The sequence below is a fragment of the Ovis aries genome, chromosome 3 (assembly GCF_016772045.2).
Source record: "Ovis aries strain OAR_USU_Benz2616 breed Rambouillet chromosome 3, ARS-UI_Ramb_v3.0, whole genome shotgun sequence".
Taxonomy (NCBI): Eukaryota; Metazoa; Chordata; class Mammalia; order Artiodactyla; family Bovidae; genus Ovis; species Ovis aries.
Window position 1 is genome coordinate 81,010,834 of NC_056056.1, and position 19,255 is coordinate 81,030,088.

Consider the following 19,255-nt stretch of genomic DNA (forward strand, 5'->3'; position numbering starts at 1 on the left):
TAATCATTAACTCCGGGGCTGGCTGGAGAGGAACAGGGCTGTTGTCAAATCAGTAACCACGGGCTGGGAACAATGTCCACTGAACTCGCGGCCCCTCCTGCAGCTGGGAGTGCTGGCTGGGTGGGGTTGTCCCTGGCGGTGGTCCCTGGTTCATCTTCCAGCAGTGACCTCAGGACACAGAGAAGTTACAGGAGGTCAGGAAGAACCCCCTCCAAGCTGGGGATTGCCCTCTGACCCCAGGCGCTTACTGGTAGGGAGGGGCTGGGAGCGCGAGGTGGGGGGTGGGATGTGGTGTTCATTCAGGTGTGAGGTTTCTAGACCCTGCTTCCAGGCTGAGTGACCTTGGATGAGTCATGAAGCGGCCCCTCTGAGCTTCAGTTTCATCATCTGCTCACTGTGGATAAGTATTCTTATCTTAAAGGGTGGTCATGAGATTTGAATGAGATATGGGTGTACAAGGAAGTACTCTGTAAGCTGAACACTGAGACAGCAAATAAGTTAGAGAAAGGATGGATGGAAAGATACAGTAAAAGAGCTCAGAGCTGAAAGAGGAAAGCTAGTGGGCTCTAGTTTCCAGTCACTTGTGTTTCTTTTCAATACAGTTGGCTTTAATTCAGGTCAGGAGTGTGTACTGGGCAAGGCAGTGTCCCCTGTCCTAAGCTGGACTTTGGGGTAATTTGAAAGGAGTCAGCCTCGCCCCCAGAGAGCAAGGGTGACCAAGCTCCAAGCCTGAACCAGAACAAGATGAACAGTGTTGGTAATGTAGGTCAGCAGGTCAGGGCTGCGGGTCAGCTGGGAGGGGAAGGGAGAGGACAGTGTGAGCTGGAGGGTCAGAACAGGCTTCAGGGGTGAGGCGGGCAGGGGCATACCCTTAGGGATGAGTAGGAGTTGGGTTATGTAGGGGAGGGAGGGCTCCTGAATACCTGCTCACCTGTACCCAGAGCATTCACGCATATAAGCAGACTGTGCAAGGACATACATAAATCACATTTACACACCCACACATACAAATTGATTCACAGTCACCCATGGTATGTACACACATACACACACACTCACAGAGGCACACCCCCTTGGGCACGTGTGCGCCTCCTCTCCCTGCCTCAGCCCTGAGACCTTCCAGCTAGTTCAGTACATCTGAGCCTGGCTGACACCCACCAGAGGACTGAAGCCTTCAGTGTACATCCGAAAGCAGGCAGCAAACTACCCATAAAGCAGTAATTTTTCCTGTGTTCCCTCCTTCAGCTGAATTTTTAAGACTGAATTTCATCATTTATCAAAAGAGAAAATACGCAAAATAACTGGTCTTGAGTGAAATATTATACTTTTATATAGAAATAAAAATTATATTGGATTATTTATTCAGCATGAAACTTAATATCATATATTATTTAATTAATATAATATTGTGTGTACTTGTATGCTAAGTCGCTTCAGTTGTGTCCAACTCTTTGTGACCCTATGGACTGTAGCCCGCCAGGCCCCTCTGTCCATTGGATTCTCCAGGCAAGAATATTTGAGTGGGTTGCCATGCCCTCCTCCAGGGGATCTTCCTAACCCAGGGATCAAACCTGCATCTCTTATATCTCCTGCATTGGCAAACAGGTTCTTATTGTATATTAATATACAATGTGCATATTGTAGCAAATATTTCTATAAATTTTCACAAGCTCAGTTATTGTCCTGCCTCTTCAAATTGGGAATCAATTTCATTAAAAAAAAATTTTTTTTTCTGGTCATGCCACATGGCTTGTGGGATCTTAGTTCCCTAAACAGGGTTGATCCCAGGCCCTCTGCAGTGGAAGTCTGGAGTACTAACCACTGGACTGCCAGGGAAGTCCCATAGAAAAAAATTGTTAAAAAAGAGGTACAGCTAGAGTCTCATGTGGATATGGGGGAGCTACGAGGCAGAAAGCTTAGAGTCGACGTGGGCATCTGGACACATCCGCCAACTGGGACGGAAGACCAGCAGGACAAGGACAAAGGGACTAACTAGACAGGGGCAGGTCTAGGGGAAGCAGACACAGCTTCTTAGAGGAGGTGGGTATGGACTGGCCTTTAGGAAAGAAGGATTGGAGGGGCAGAGAGAGGTCCTGGGGGCTACTGGGGCTCCCAGGAGCCTATTGTCAGCCCCCCACTGGCTGTGCCATCCACATCCCATGCTCAGGCTGGGACCAGGCCCCCGTAGCCAAAAAGAAGCCAGGCAGAGACTCCTTGGAATTGGCCGTAGGGATAATAGAATTCTGTCCTTCCCTTTAGGGCTGTGTAGGAGTCTGGGGTAAAGGTCCTTCTCTGAGCTCTCTAAGTGCATACTAAGACTTGGGTGGGAAGCCAGTCCTGCATGTTCCCTGCCCCAAGGAGCTTCTATAGTGCAGTGTAGCCAAGGAGGGGCCCCTAACGGAGATATAAACACTGCTAGTGTCAGGCCATTGGTGGCTTACAGCTCAGGCTCTGGATCCAAACAACCAGAACCTAAGTTCTGCCTCTGTCCCTTTCCATCTGTGTGACCTTGGGCCTGCTACCTGACCTCTCTGTGCTTCAGTTTCTTGTCCATAACATGGGGATGATAATAGTAAAGTGCTTGATACTCGTGGTTGTTGTGAGGGTTAAATGAGACACAGGGCCTTGCCTGTGCTTGGGACATGGTAAGTCCTAAATCCGTTTAAAGGAGAATTAGCTTCTGACTCGCATATTCAGGGAAGCTTCCTGGAGGAACATTCCAGCTGGCCCTTTAGGGACCAGCAGTGTTGCCATAGATCTAGGTGAGGGAAAGGTGTCACTTTCCTAAGGAGGAGCTGGAGCAAGCAGAAGCTAAAAAGGACATGGCATGTTTGGGGACCATGAGGAATTTTGTGTGGCCATATCCACTGCCTGGAGGATGGACAGAGGAGTGGTGGGTGGGGTTGGGAGTAGTCAGGGAAGGTTTGGAATGTCCAGTTATCCTGGAGCAATGGGAACTCAGGAAGGCTAAAAGTGCGACCCTGACAACACTTAAGGCTGAGTTCTGGCAGCAAAGATCAGGTTTTGTTGCCAGGGAAAAACCCAGGCAGGAGGACTTCTGGGGGTAAGAGCCCTGAAGGAGGCGGGTCTCAAGGCCCTGGGCCTGGGTGACTTGGGAGGACGGCCTGAGACCACTGGGGACGTGGGGGTGCTGAATCTTCATCTGTGTGTCTTTCACCCCGCTTAGGCTCAGAGTGTAAGTCTGAGTCCCTGGAGCTCCATCGCAGAAGCCTTTGGGCACGTTCTCTGAAGCTCTTACAGTCCCTGCATTCTATAGGTCTGGCCCAGAAACCTTGGGCAAGTCACAGCATTTGTCTTGCTTCCATTTTCCCATCTGTCATGTGAATATAGGCATTCCCGTCCACCCTGGGATATAGCAGCCCCAGGGGGATGCTTTGCTGCTTTTCTGGCCAAGGTCAGGCAAGCAAGAAGGTTCAGGGCAGTGTAAGACCCAGGCCACAGCTTCCCCTCTGTCTTGCCAGGGTGGCCCCTCAGCTTATCTGAGTCAGGGCAGATGGACGAGGAGGAGATACTCCTTCAGGCAGCCAGATAGTGTGAGGAGGTGATAAAGGGCACAGGCCCAGAAACCAACTTCGAGAGGGTGGGACAGTGAGGCTCCCGCTTCCCTGACCCCTTGCCCCACCCCCATGCACCCTCCAGGCCAGCTGGGTACAGCCCAGCCTTCCACCATTCCCCCCACCCTCCCACCCCACCATGGGGCAGGAGAAGGGGGAGGAGGCCACAGGAACTGACCTTGGAAGGTTGTTGGTGGCCTTTGGACACTGTCTCAGGGGACCGATGGGGGCAGAGGCCAGACTATGAGGGAAAGAGAGGGTGACCACCCTGTCCTTCCTAGTTTTAACGTTGAAAACCCATCCTCAGAAAGTCCTCAGTCCTGAGCAAATCAAGATGGTTTGCCTGAGTCTGTCCAGCTTTTTAAACTGAAAGTCCCCCCAGTCCCAGGGAAACCAAGACAGTTGGTCACCCTAGTAGAAAACAGTAAGTCTTAGCAAGAGTGACTAGAATGGGGAAGTAGACAGCTCTTTTCTGAGTTTCCACAGCCCTGATTCTTTTCTTTTTTTTTTTAATTGAGGTAACATTGGTTTCTAACATTACATTTCATATACTTCTGTATGTATTACGGTGTGCTTACCACCAAAAATTTCATTTCCATCTGTCACCATACACTTGATCCCCTTTTCCATTTTTCCCTCCCATCTCCCTCCACTCCTTCCCCTATGATAACCACTGTTGGGTTCTCTGTATCTATGTGTTTATTTCTCTTTGGTTTGTTCATTTATTTTGCTTGTTTTTTATATTCCACATATGAATCAAATCATATGGTGTTTGTCTTTCTCTGCATGACTTATTTCACTTAGCGTAATACTCTCGAGGTCCATCCATGGTATCACAAGCGGCAAGATTTCACTGTTTATGGCTGAGTAGTATTCTACTGTGTGTGTGTGTGTCTTTTTTATACACATCTTCTTTATCCATTCATCTGTCAATGGGCACTGAGGTTGGCCTCATATCTTGGCTATATAAATGGTGCAATGAACATAGAGGTGCATATATCTTTTTGAATTAGTGTTTTCGTATTCTTTGGTTATATGCTCAGAAGTGGGATAGCTGGATCATATGATAGGAAAATCCCATGGATGGAGGAGCCTGGTGGGCTTCAGTCCATGGGGTCATGAAGGGTCAGACACGACTGAGCGACTTCACTTTCACTTTTCACTTTCATGCATTGGAGAAGGAAATGGCAACCCACTCCAGTGTTCTTGCCTGGAGAATCCCAGGGGTGGGGGAGCCTCGTAAGCTGCCATCTCTGGGGTCACACAGAGTTGGACATGACTGAAGAGACTTAGCAGCAGCAGCAGCAGCATGATAGTTCTATTCTTAATTCTTTGAGGAATCTCCCTCATGTTTTCCATAATGGCTGCACCAATTTACATTCCCACCAAGAATGTAGGTGTATTTACATTCTCCACATCCTCACCAACATTTACTATTTCTTTCTGTAGCCCCATGTAGTAACCATGGCTACCTGTCCTCGATGCACGCCTTGGGTGAGAGAACCACTCAGGTTGTATTTCCAGTGAATGGATCTGGAAGTCTGGAGCTGCTTCATTAGAGGGCTTCTTTGCCAGGCTGAGGCTACGAGGGAGGGGTGGACAGTTCACATGAGAATCTTTGATGTTGGCTGCTCTGCCCACCAGGAGCCTTCAGAGATAGAAAAGTGGCTTGGGATGGGTTGTGTGCCTCACAGCTTGGTACTCTGGTGAGTGAGATGTTACGATACTGCAGAGGGAACCAGCAGCCAGATCTCTGGGATCAAGAATTGCTGAAAATCCAAAGTTATGGTGCCTGCCTGGCTTTGGGGGTCCAGTCACAATGCTCTGCTCAGAGCCTCCACTCCTGCCTACCTCTCAGGCTCTCTCACTTGGCCCTGTCCTGTGTGGGCCTCTGAGACTCGAACAGGTTCTGGAGACAGGCCAGGAAAACTGTTGGGTGCACAGGAGGACAGTCAAGGTCTCCTCCCAAGAGAGGACTTGGAACAGGACAGGGGTGTCAGGCGGGTGGTTTTCTGCTGCCTTCAGTTCAGGCTGAGGCCTCCCTGCCTCGGGGCTTGGTTTTATCTCATACTCACCTGCAATGCGGGAGATGCAGGTTTGATCCCTGGGTCGGGAAGATCCCCTGGAGGAGGACATGGCAACCGACTCCAGTATTCTTGCCTGGAGAATCCCATGGACAGAGAAGTCTGGCAGGCTACAGTCCATGGAATCGCAAAGAGTCAGACATAACTGAGAGACTAATACTTTCGCTTCACCGTCACCCTGGAAAAAGGATAGAGTTTCCTTTTTCCAACCTGGGACCTGGAAATCCCAGAGACCCTTCTCCCTAGCACCTCTGTCCTTAGAGCAGCACTGGCTGGTCAACATGCAACCAAAGCCTGATGGGGCTGATGAGAGCAGGGCCTGGGAGACACAATAGGTCACTTGAAGAGAAAGGCCTGTGGGGAGATGGGTGAAAGGGACGGGAGAGGAAAATAGCGCCCAAAGAACCCCGTAAGACATCTCCCTGTCTACTGGCTCAGCTAGAGAAGATTCTGACACACTTCATGGGCCCTGGGGAAGTGTCTGAACCAGATACCCACAGAACAACTATTTCTAGACTTGATGGAAAAATCTATACCACTTCCCCTTCTGAGGATCCCTGAGTTGGTTGGGTGGGTGCAATCTGTTAGTGAAGTCAGCTGTGGTCTTGCTTTTAACATCAAGGTTGGCAAATGGGCCAAACTGAGCTGACCGTGTCCTAACTCTAGGCTTGCTTGCTTCCAGAAAGTTGTCTTCCTTGCCTGTCTGCTCCCTCAGCCCCACCAGAAGTGAGGGCCTTCTCAGAGCTCACCTCATTTTACCTGTATCAGGCCCTATTGCTTTCACTATATTCACTTATCCAGCACTTTTCTGAGTTGTGGTCCCTGTCTGGTCCCCTCTGAGCCCCTAGCGGCTCCCGGAGAGTATCTCAGCAGATGTCTGGAAGCTTAACATGTAGTGGGCTATGGGAGCCCCCTAACAGTGACCATGAAATTCCAGACAGGCGAGGGGCCTGGGGAAAGGAGCTGGTAAGGAAGCTGGAGGGTGGGTCCAGAGACCAGGCTAGGTTCCCTGGGGGAGAGAGAGATGGCGGGAGTCTCAGGGTGAGCCTGTTCTGGGGCCCTTTGTGTCTCAGACTCAGCCTTCTCCGCCTCCCACACAGACTCAGCCACGAGGCCAAACTGTGTGAACAAATGGTACCAATGGTCCAGGGGCCAGGACGGAATCCCCCCAGACAGGCTGGCCAAAGGGTCCCTAGGCTGACTTCCTTGGTCCGCAGGGAGCCCCAGGGAAAGGGGGCTGAGGGGCTGAAGGGAGAGGCTGGGGGCAGGGCTACCATGGGGGGTGGGGCTGAGGGGAGAGGTGCTGAGGGCAGGGGAGCCAGGCCTGGTTGGCCTTTGAAGGGTGGGCCTTCCTGAGGTGGACACTTTAATCGCCCCCAATTAAACCATTGCCGGAAGCTTTTAACAGCCCCATACGGCCTTTCAAGGACTGCCCTTTTGTTAGACGGCCAAGCTGTCATGTAAAAGGAGAGCAGGCTGGGGGCCTCTGACCACTCACCCCAGGCCCCAAGGCCAGCCAGCCTGAGACTCAGGCCAGCCTCTGAAGGGTCTGCTTCTTTGCGAATCAAAGGCTGAGGAACCTGCTTTGATCTGGGGGGAAACCCAGCCCTTCCTTGGCTCCCCAGATTCAGTTCCTTCACTGAGGGTGTGGGTCCTTCCAGGAAGGCTTCGCCTACACAGTTTCCAAGTCTGGGGCCAGCCGGGCTGATCCCTGGGGTCCTGGGAGTCTGCCCCTCGCTTCAAGAAGCAGATCCACTGAGATGGTGAAGACTTTCACTGCTCCTGCCTGCCTCGGGCAAGGAAACCCCGGCCCCACCTTCTCCAGCTGCTCTAAGGTCTTCTAGCCCTTGTGACAGAGTAGTCCTCAAAGGAGTGTCCTCTGGGACCCTGTCAGAAATGCAGACTTTCAGGCCCCACGCCTTTCAGACCTACTGGATCAGAATCTGGTTTTAAACAACTCCCCCAGGTGAAGTTGGAGAAATCCTGCTCTAGTATTTCATCCCCTCTCTGCATTTCCTCTCCTACTGCCCCCACCTCTGCCCCCCAAAGCAAGATCAAGTGTAGAAACGATGCTAGCCATGATAAGTTATGGACAGTAGAGCCCTCTGCTTTGCAGACTCTACGGCATATACTTTCCAGAAAGTCAGCAACAAAGCCCTTCCGGTCAACAGCAGTTTTTGGAGGACCCCAGATGGCAGGCTTCCGTTTGGTCATTTGGTTAACATCAAAACCCTCCATCCTAACTTCCACACCTGCTCCTTCATTTCATTCTCAGAACTGCCCGAGGAAGAGAAGACAAGCACCCCCATTATACAGAAGAGGAAACTGAAGCTCAGGAAGGTTTGTGAATAGGCTGGAGGTGATGGTGAAGTTGAGGGGGCGGGTAACTTGGAAAACCCTCCTGGGGTCTCCCTGCTCTTAGGTCCAGCAGGGCTGCCATCCACAGCTCTGAGGTGTGTACAGGAGTTGCGGTCCATTTCCCACTTCACTCCCCAAAAGTGTCCTGGGGGTGGGCAGGGCCCCCTGTATGGGAGGAAGCCAAGCCTCTTTCTGTTACACAAAAGCCCCCTACAGACAGGAAAAGCCTGGAGCTTCCAGAATTCCCCAATTCCTACCTCTTCCCCTTCCTCCTCACAAAAGCTGCAGGTCATCCAGCATCTATGACATGCATGCCAGTCTTCAGGCTTAGTGCTTTCTTTGTCATCATCCCACTTAGTCCCCGAGACAAATCTCCACCACATTCTTCTGGATAAGACTCAATTCTCCTGCTTCTTTCCTTGAAGCTGATTCCTTGAAAACCAAACAAGGCCAGAATAATCAGATCCTGTCCAGACAAAGGTCTTCCACTGCCCACTCTGGATGAACGGCCTGGCCCCGCCCGGGGAATGACAGAAGGGGCTGGTTTAGAAGAATTTCTTCAACATTCTCAGATGCTAAAATTTCAGTCCCATCTGGGGCAAGTCGTGAGTACCTAGGGATACAAAGAGGCTAAACTCCACCTCGCTTTCCTGCCAAGATTCTACTGCAAGCGCAGCACTTAGAGAAGGACAGCAATCTGTAGAGGCAGATGGTGTGTTTAGAACTCCATGGGTTTGAGTGTCACCCACAGCCTGGTGGCGCCTTTTGGAGCTAACTTCTGTGAAGGATCAAAAAGTAAAAAGTTTAGGCTGTTCTCCATCACGAGTCTGCCATTGTAATGTGAAAATAACCGTCGACAACGTCTAAACAAATGGGTGTTCCTGAGCTCCAGTGAAATTTTATTAATGGACACTGAAATGTTAATTTCATGTGCCAAAATGTTATGCTTCTTTGGATTTTTTTCCCCCAATGATGCTAAAGCTGAAACTCCAGTACTTTGGCCACCTCATGCGAAGAGTTGACTCATTGGAAAAGACTCTGATGCTGGGAGGGATTGGGGGCAGGAGAAGAAGGGACAACAGAGGATGAGTTGGCTGGATGACATCACTGACTCGATGGGCGTGAGTCTGAGTGAATTCCAGGAGCTGGTGATGGACAGGGAGGCCTGGCGTGCTGTAGTTCATGGGGTCGCAAAGAGTCAGACACGACTGATCAACTGAACTGAACTGAATCACGTAAAAATCATTCTTAGCTCTTAAGTTGCGTAAAAGCAGACAGTGGGCAGAATGTGGCCTTCAGGGTTATAGTTTGCTGGCTCCTGGTTTAGAGCAAAGGTTTTGAGGTCAGTTGTCAGTCTTGGATTCAAGTCCTGGTTATTTCACTAACCAACTGTGTGATTTGGGAAAAGTCACTTAACTTCGCTGAGCATGCTTCCTTCCTGTCGAAGGGAGATGGTGGAGCCTGTCTTTCAGGGAGTAGGTAAGATGAAGCATATGAGAGCACCTACTGACCTCAGTGACTGACATGTGGCAGGCACACCCCCAGTGTGAGTGCTGAACATTGCAGCAGACCGGTTGGAGGTCAGGGGCAGGGGGCTCTGAGGCTGGAGAGGTCAGGGGGCCCTTCTAGGAGGGAGGAGGTTTGGGGTAAACTGGGCCTGAAATGGTTTGAGAGGTGTGGTAACAGCAGAGGGGAAGGTTGAGAGGTCAAGCCAAAGAAACTGACTTCAACATCATTAAAAAGTCTACAAATAACAAATGCTGGAGAGGGTGTGGAGAATAGGGAACCCTCCCAAACTGTTGGGAACATAAACTGGTGGTAGACATTATGGAGGACAGTATAGAAGTTCCTTAAAAAACTCAAAATAGAGTTGCCACATGATTCAGCAGTCCTACTCCTGGATATAGATTCAGAGAAAAGTACAAGTTGAAAAGATAAGGCACCCCCAGTGTTCATAGCAGCACTGTTCACAATAGCTAAGACTTGGAAGCAACCTGAACGTCCACTGACAGAGAAATGGCTAAAGAAGATGTGGTATATATATACAATGGAATATTACTCAGCCATTAAAAAAATGAAATAATGCTATTTGCAGCAACATGGATAGACCTAGAGATTGTCATATTAAGTGAAGTGAGTCAGAAGGAGAAAGGCATATACCATGTGATATCACTTATCTGTAGAATATAAAATATGAACTTATTTGCAAAACAGACTCACAGACATAGAAAACCGACTTACAAACCAAAGAGGAAAGAGAGTGGGGAAGAACAAGCTGGCAGTTTGGGATTAGCAGATACAAACTTCTATATATAAAATAGATAAACAAAGCCCTACTGTATAGCAAAGGGAACTATATTGAATATCCTGTAGTAAATCATAATGAAAAAGAATATGTAAAAAAGGATTGGCTTCAATCCTAGGGTCTGGGATGGCCACTGAAGGCCCTGAAAAGGAAATCCTTCAAAGTAGGGTCAAGGGACTTCCCTGGTGGTTCAGTGGCTAAGACACTGAGCTCTCAGGAGTGGGCCTGGGTTTGATCCCTGCTCAGGGAACTAGATCCCACATGCTGTAACTAAGACCTGGTGCAGCCAAATAAATAAATAAATATTAGAAAAAAAAAATGGGGCCAAGGGGAGGCCCATCTGCAAGGACTGCTCTGGCCTGGGGCAGGGGGTGGTGTGTGTGGGGTGTGGGGGCAGGGTAAAGGAAGGAGGAAGCCTGTAGGGGAAACACCAGGGACATGTGATGAGGTTATTGCTGAGTCCAGGTGAGTGGGAGCTGTGGGGTGGAGGGTAGGGGGTTAGCAAGGGAGTGTCAAGGATCAATTGGTGGTAACATAGCCGGGTGTTGTGTTTCATTTTTAGTCACCTGCGGGTACTAATTAGCCCCCTTTCTTGACTGCAAGCTCATTTCCAGGTTAATAATTTGGACTGCCTTTTGTTTTTGCTGACCTAGCAGTCTTCCTTCCCCTCCCCCACCCCTTCCTCCATGACAATGCCACAATGTTATTGTAAATGCCAGTCCCTTTGTTCCTCCACACTGAGCCACTGGGCGGGGCGGTGGGGGGGTGGTGCCCAAAGTGGAACCATGGTGATTCCTTCCCTGAGATTCTGTTACTTTGGGATCAGAATATAAGTCCCTCTCTGGAGGAGGGAGCATCAAGACATGAAATGCAGACAGGGTCAGCAGCTGCACGCCCCTTCACAGAAAAGAAGTTGTACCCAACAGGAAGCAGAGCTAGAGGTCCCTCCAAAGGACCTCGGTTCGGCCCTTTGTGCTGTGGCTTAGTGATTCAGTCCTTCCCCTGATTGTAGGAGATATCCCGAATCCTTTGAAGAAACTCTTTTTCTAAAACTAGTTTGAGATTCTATCACTTGCAAATGAAGAGAATTACCAACCAAATCCCTCGAAGCTTTCCTGCTCAGAGTCTGTTGTACTTGTGCTGTGTGCGAGGCGCTGGGGAAAGAGCCTTACATCCATGACTTAATATAATCCTCAGTTATGCTGTGAGCATTGGGTATTATTACCTCCACTTTAGAGATGATAAACCTGGGGCTCCGTTTCACTTGACATTTACATGGGGTGCACCTCAGGTCTTTGGCCTGGTCCTCTGACTGTCATAGGTTACTCTCTCAGGCAATCTTATCCATTCCTATGCCGATTCCATTTCTACAATTTCCAGTTCTCAATCTGGACCTCTCTTTTAAACTCAAGTCTGAAATATCCAGCCTCTACTTGATATAGGTATTTCAAACAAAGATCTCTAAAACTAGACTTCTGTTATCCTCCTCCCATGCAATCTGCCCCTGCTCTGGGGCTTCTTCTCTTGGTAACTAGTGCTACCCTTCACCTAGTTTACCAGGTCAGAACTTGAGCGTAATATTCGATACCATCTCCTTTAACCTCCATAGTCACCCTATTACCAATTCCTATTGTACCCACTCCTTAAGCATGTCGTGACTCTGCTCACTTCTCTGTTAGTCCAACCACAACCCCCTCTCCCTTGAGAGACAGCCTGCTCCTTGGTCCCTCTGATTCCATTCCAAGCCATTATCCATTGAACTGCTGGACACATTTTTGAAAGCACTCTAACTATATCCCCCACTCCTTAAAACTACCCAAAGGTTCTAGTCCAAAGCCTTTCCCAAGGTCTCTGTGGTCCCACCAGATCTAGCCCTTTCTATTCTTCAGCCTCATTGTGAACCTCTCTTTGGCTCATTCACTATAGGCTCCCTTCAGTACGAGCACCAAAGTCTTCTGATCTCAGGGCCTTTGCACTTGTTATTTCTGCTCTCTGTACAGTGTTCTTCCCCTCTTCCTTCCCCGCTGTTATTTTTCATTCCTCGATATCCTTCAGGTCCTGGCTCAAGCCACAGAAATACTGTCTCTTGAGCCCTCCATGAAATATCATTCCACTCTCTGTGAAGTGAAGTTGCTCAGTCTTGTCCGACTCTTTGTGACCCCATGAACTGTAGTCTACCAGGCTCCTCTTGTCCATGGGATTTTCCAGGCAATAGTCCTGGAGTGGATTGCCATTTGTAGCACTCATTAATTATATTACTGTATATGCATTTAATGTTTGTCTTCCTTGACAGACTATGAGTCTCTGATCTCAGGGATTGGATCTGTCTTTTTCATTGTACCTGCAGCACCCTGTACAGTGTCAGGCACAGAGCAGGGGCTCAGAAATATTTGCTGAATGAATGAGTGATAGAGGCTTGTGACCTGGAACTCACTGCTAGTAATGGAGGAGACTGGACCTCAACACCAGTCTCCAGTGCTGCTGAATTGGACTCAACTTCTTTTCCCCACTGGGGAAACCAGGAGGGAAGAGGTTCAGAAGCCCGCCTAGGTCCTTGGATTCATTACAAAGGATGCAGGAAGGAGGGGTGGGGAGGGGTATCAATCTACTGCCAAATGGAGTCCGGCTGGAGGTAAGGAGATTCTCTGGTCTCGGGTGAGGACAGGGGTGGGGGTGGGCTAGAAGACACTCATCGATGGAGACCTGCCCCCAGCGGCCTCACACTAAGAGCTTTGTCTGTGTTGCCTCATTTAATCCCCTGCCAGCCCTGCAAGGCGGGATTATTACCTCTTGTCACAGACAAGGAAAAGAAGCTTTACAGAGAGAGTAATTAAAGTGCCCAGAGTCTCTCGGCTAGTAAGGTCAGAACCAAGATTTGAATCTGGTACTTGAGCCTAAGAAATCAGACTATTTGGGAAATTCAGCCCAGAAAAGAAAGTGGATGGACAGGTACCCCCAGTGGACTTCAGGGAAAGTTTGCCACACAACCTCTACCCTGCCCCCACCCCTCTGCCGCCCCCGCCCTGCCCCTGCTGGCTCCATCACTCCACCCCTGTGGGCTGTCCATTCCTGGGGATTCTTTTTGAAATTCTAAAAGCTCTTGCAAACCCTCTCCATGCAGCCCCTCAGGTGGCCAGACCCTCCCCAGGCTGGCGCCTACCTCCCTTGAGGATTTCCCCTGCACAACTTCCATTTGAAAAGGAGCGTGGGGCCCCAGTGCCTACCTGCTGGGGCCCATCAATGCCCTCTGTTCAGGGATGCAAAGTAAAGAAGCTTGGCTCACTGAGGGGAGTGAGTGGGAGATGGTGGGCACAGGGGGCTGGGAAATGCCCTTAGAGCCTGGATTAGGGTGTTCATTATTATAGACCTGCCCCCCACCCTGATTTAACACCACTTATATAGAGCTTTTTTTTCCTTTAAATAGTTTTTATATAGCCCACTTGGGCTTCCCTGGTGGCTCAGTGGTAAAGAATCCATCTGCCAATGCCGGAGAGGAAGGTTCAATCCCTGGGTCTGGAAGATTCCCTGGAGAAGGAAATAGCAACCCACTCCAGTATTGTTTGTGAAATTCCATGGACAGAGGAGCCTAACAGGCTCACAACAGAGCCAGACACGACCAAACAATAATGACATATAGCCCATTTTAAATATGAACTCATCAATGCTCAGAACAACTCTGAAGTAGGTACTGGTATCCCAATATTTTGTAGACTGGGGAGGTCGAAGCAGATAGGGTTGGTGACTTGCCCAAGGCCACCCACAGTAAGTGGCAGGTGGAGCTGGGATTTGAATGCAGGCACCAGTCTCTGGATACTACCATCTGAAATCCCTCCCCTTTGCAGAGGAACCTGTCAGGGGAGAGGAATCTCTCTGGTCTCCAGAGATAACAGCCCCTTCTCTTCTCACGTGTCCAGAGACAAGTGTGTTTACTTCAGGTTAGCAAGTGGCTGCCCCAAACAAAGGGGATGCAGACAGAGATAACCCAATCACCCCAGGCCTGCCTGGGCCGTTAGAAGGGCAGGGATTGAACCCAGCCTGCTTTGAGGCTGGACTTCGAGAAACTGCCAGGGCCAGGGCCTGGCCGCCTGTTTGTTGCAAAACAATGAGTCAGCCTGGCAGGGAGGGGTGTGGGAGGATGGGGGGATGGGGGTAGAGGGGCCCCTAGCCCTGCCTCTGGCCTTTACCAGGGTAAATTCTGCCCACCCCCCACCCTCCTAGCCCTTAGAAGGTTGACCAGTTTCCTTTTTTCTTGTTTGGATGAGTTAGGAAAAGTATTGAAAAATAGAAAGTGCCCTAGACAGGAAAACACTCTGAAAGCTGAAACCTGCCTGCTGAGGCCAACACCCCACTGGGGAGTGGTCAGCCAGCCAGGAGTCCATCCCTGGCCTCCTTCCCAGGCACTGCCCCATGGTGGCACCTTAAGCCCTGGGCAGGAGAGAAGAGAACTTGGAAGTCCAGGGATGAGTGGTGACTAGTTCAAGGTCACAGCTGTGCTGATGGCTGGGAGGGAGGGTGAGCAGATCGTGTGGGGGCTCCTGGGGGCCAGGTTACTGGACGGGAAGAGCCTGAAAACAGAGACCTCCTTTTTTTCAGTTGGGCTTGCCAAGGGACCCTGCTCTTCTATCCTCATGTGGGGAGAGCGCTTCACCTGGGGCACATCAGGATATGGGGCAACTCTCTACTCTAGCTGTCACTGGTTAAGCCAGCATGGTTGCCCCTGAGGGATCCCATTTAGCCACAAGCTCTTTCATTCCTCTCCTGGCCCTGCCCCTTCTACCTTGGGGCTCCTCCCTCCTACTTATTCAAGAAAGACAGTGCTTTCCCCTTGTTAGAATGGGACAGAGGGGATTTGCTCAAGGTCACAGAATAAATCCTTCAATTTATTCATCAAAACGTTGGACTGGTGTTGAGCCAGAATTGGCAGGGGGTGAGATGGGGCACAGTCTCTTGGAAGCCAGTTGCCTAAACCAAGAACTGATCAGGACATATCTACCATGCTTGCAGCAGGGACACAGAGGGGCCTGACCCAACGTGAGAACCAGGGAAGGCTTCCTGGAGGAGGTAAGACAGAGTAGGTCTTAAAGACGGAGCAGGAGTGTGCTAGGGCCAGGGATGGCAGAGGAGGGTGTTCTGGGCTAGAGAGAAATCAAATCTGCCAGCTCTGGGCCCACTTTCTAAGCTCTACACCCTGGCCTACAAGCATTACTGAACTCCTGTAATGGAACAACAACAGCTAGGACCTAGGGAAGATACAGAACAATGGTGCCTGCCTTCAAGAACCTTCCTGAGTCAGTGGGAAGACAAAGAGTCCTCCTGGGAATGCTGAGGAAGACCAGCAAGTGTTGGGGGCTCTACTGTGTATCTCTATGTAGGATATATCTCATTTAACCCTCACCCAACCCCTACGAGTGGATACTGTTGGCATCCCCATCTTGCACAGAGGAAACCGAGGCTTGAGAAGTATCAGTATCAGTAACTTGTCCTGCGTCACCACTTGGTAAGGGGGTAGAGCTGGAATCTAAACCCAGGGGCCTGACTGTGGAGCCTGAGCCCCCAGCCACTGCGCTCGGTGCAGCTTGGGGGAGAGAGGAAGCTGTCATAGGCTCTGTTTGGTGGGCAAGCACCACTGAAAAAAGCTTTGGAGATCAGGAAGGCATGACACAACTGTTTTGGCACCATAGCCCCAGGGGCCACTTGGAGGATGTATTAAAGGCACAAAGCAAAGGAAGAATGTAGCCTTAATGTCCAGGCAACAAAGATGAAGGGTGAGGAGGACCTGCGGGAACTGAGGAAAGCGAACACTTACAGAGGTTAGAAAGTCTGGCCTTAGCCCTGCCCTGGCCTCATCTTCAGGAAAGTCATCTTTGCTTGACCTCCTCTGACTCTCCAATGTCAGTGAAGCTCAAACAGCGGCTATCTGTCCAACAGACACAAACTGGACACCTGCTAAAAGCAGGCCTTGTCAGCCCTGGGAAACAAGAGGGAGCCCAGAATCCTGTGGTGCAATAATTCCCCAAAAGTTAGCGGTGTTACCTGAGTTCTTCCTCCTACCCTCACACATCTTCAAGAGGAGCTGAGTTTCCATTTAGACACTTCTCGAATGGTTTAGGCACAATCCTCTCCCTACCACCTTCTCTCCCAGGTCTCCAGGAGATCCTGAGACTCATCTGTCCCCTTACACTTTCCACAGGACCAAGTACCGTATGGAGTACAATACTAAGTACTCATTTAGTACTTGCTGAGACTAGTGAGTCTCAGTGAGGAAAAGCTCTTCTCCAACTACCCTCTGACCTTGAAACTAGATCACAACTCCTTAATCTATCCAGTTTCCAAAAGGCGCTTTTGGTCCCAGAGTTGCTGTCAAAGAGTGAAGCTGACTGATGGGCCAATTCTGTGAGATCAAGTCCCTCAGTGAGGATGACACTGCTGAGCCTTTAAGGCCACCTTGTATGCAGGGGGCAGACCTCTGAAGCTGTCAGTCACCCCAGATGAGCCAATCAGCACAAGATATCTGGAACTGCAAGCTGAACTAGGGAATGAATGGGAGGGCTCAGGCTAGGGTAAGTATGTGTGTCCTACAGTACCATGAACTGAAGGCTACTCCAGGCATTGATTGTTGTGGCCACTAACAATCAAAGGCAAGTTGGCTATAGGGAGAACAGAACCTTGTGAGGTATCACTGCTCTATGGAGACTTCAGAGAAGTCAGCTCAGAAGAGAGAAATGGGGCAGGCCTGGGGGCCCTGAGTGGGAAGTGGCCATGGGAGGTGGCCCGTGCTGGTTTGTATTTTAGGGAGGGGGTGTTTTTATTTCCTTTTTGCCCTTCTTTAGGATTTACTAAAGCCCTCTGGGAAGTTTCAACTGCCTCTGCTGTGTCAGTGTGTGTGATCTTGGGTGGTGAGATGACCAGTGGGGGAAGGGTTGTATAAGGACCAGGAGGTGGGGGTGCTGAAGCTTGGGTTTTTGAGAGGGCTACTCTCTCTTCCCCTCCTACACCTTGTCCGGGTAGCTGGCCTAAGGCTGGACTGGAACTATTTCTTCCTTTTATTTCTGGCAAAAGCTACAGAAGGGAGTTCCCCTTCTCTGTTTGTTTTGATTCTGTTGTTTTCTTAAAGAGAGGAAGGAAAACCATCATCACTTTTTCGGTTTTGTGAACAAAGGCAGGCAGAGAGGATGTTCGCTGGGGTAAGGGATGTGGGGGCTGGGCCTCACCTTCCCCCTCTCACTCCCCCTCCCCTTCCTTCTGGCAGCTTCGCCACCCCCACTGCCCCCAGAAGGTAGATCAGGCCCCACAGTGTGGGGTCAAGTTTAGGTACTGGCTCTGCCTTTAAATAGCTTTTCACCTCTCAGAGGTACATCTGTCAAAATGGGAGTTGTGGGATCTGCTTTATAGGATTGTTGAGGTTAAAAACAAAAGAAAATCCTAACCTGTAAAAACACAGACTGCTCCAGAAATGTCTTTCCTTTGCTTCCTTCCTTTGGGGAAAAGGGGATAGTCTATCCCTTTGGCCCAGTAGTGTGGAGTAGGAGGAATTTGCCCATTGAAAGCCCCCTCCCATATTCCTTCTAGTCACACAAAGCTTGCTTTCGGCTGAAGGAACTGCAATGCCAGCCTTATGAAAAGGCTCCTAGAAGAAACAACAGGTAAGGCTGGTACTCTTGGTTCCTAGAATTGTCCCCACCCTCTGGGAGACAGTGAAGCCCCCGAATTTCTCCTAGCCCCTTTGTCCCTCAAGCTCCAAGCCCCACTGGGTTGTAGTCCCCAGAGTCTACCCCTGCAGCCCTGGGCAGGCCCCCTTCTGTGATGCGTCTTGGGGGCTGCCCTGACCAGGCAGAAAGGGAGCCCTGCCCCACTTCTAGTCCCCTCTGGGTCCCCTGTTTGGTCTGAAACTTGGCCAGGATATGCTACCTCTCAGGCCATGGGTGTCTTCGTCTGTAAAGTGGTTTCGGAACTTTTTTTTTTTTTTTAATAAACACTCTTTTAGAGAATCGAAACATTTTGCAGACCGACTCCCTGCTTCACGTGATAGCAGTCATACTTTAAAAAAATCCTTTGATTCAGAAAAAATACAAATGATCATAAACAAATATGCATTCATTAACACTTCTAAATGAGTATGGGTTTTATCCAACAGTTTCTACATACATTTGGAACTATGTCTCCTTATGGGAAGATGTCAACTTGTAGATGGTGCCAATACCTACGGGAGCTTGAGGCTCCCATGGTACCCCCTAGTCTATAAGGGCACAGGGAGCCTGGGGAATGACGGGTTCCTTCTTGGCCCTCCTGGGGCTGACCCAGGGGCTCAGGGACACCCTAACAATCAATCTCAGGCCCAGATGATACAGAAGCTCGGGAGTAACTGACAAAAATGCAAAGTGTGGTGGCTTTTCTCCAACACATGGTCTCTGCCTGGGCTTGACTCCTCGTTTTGCTACCAATAAGCTGTGACCTGGGCGCATGGTACTTAACCCCTGTGGGCCCCAATTTTATCATCTGTAAAAATGAGAGTCATGGTAATGTTGACTTTTCTTGAGGATTCAATGAGATAATCAATTCATGGACTTGGCACAAGGCCCAGTCAGTGCTTAATAAATATTTCATTTTAAAACAAAAACAAATCCACAAGTACCCCTGCTTGCCTTCTTGCAATGGCTGCTGGCCATCCCGCGGGCTGGTGCTGACCCCTTTGAGAATGGTCTCCTGGGCTTCCCCCACCTGTCCCCCTGGGGACAGAGCTGGGAGCGTGCCCTTCCTGCACTGTTCCCTGCCTGGCCCTTATCTACCTGAGGAGGGATTCCAGTTTCCCCTCTCATGGCTTGGCCAGGCCTCCAGGCCTCCTCCACCCCAGGCCTGGTCTCTACTCTGGGGGCCAGCGCCTCGGTTTCCCACCACATGAAGGGAAGGCACACGAAAAAGCCATAAACTCAAAA

General features: G+C 50.0%; 1 long non-coding RNA gene across 2 annotated transcripts; it reads left to right on the forward strand.

The window, feature by feature from the left end:
- The first annotated feature begins 51 nt into the window (after nt 1–51).
- LOC121819061 (uncharacterized) lies at nt 52–18,943 on the forward strand. Of its 2 annotated transcripts, XR_006059215.2 has the most exons (3): nt 52–250; nt 7,935–7,999; nt 8,443–18,943. It is a non-coding gene; the product is annotated as an uncharacterized LOC121819061 (long non-coding RNA). The 2 variants fall into 2 exon arrangements; XR_009600168.1 differs by having other exon boundaries at nt 7,935–18,943.
- Nucleotides 18,944–19,255: the final 312 nt, after the last annotated feature.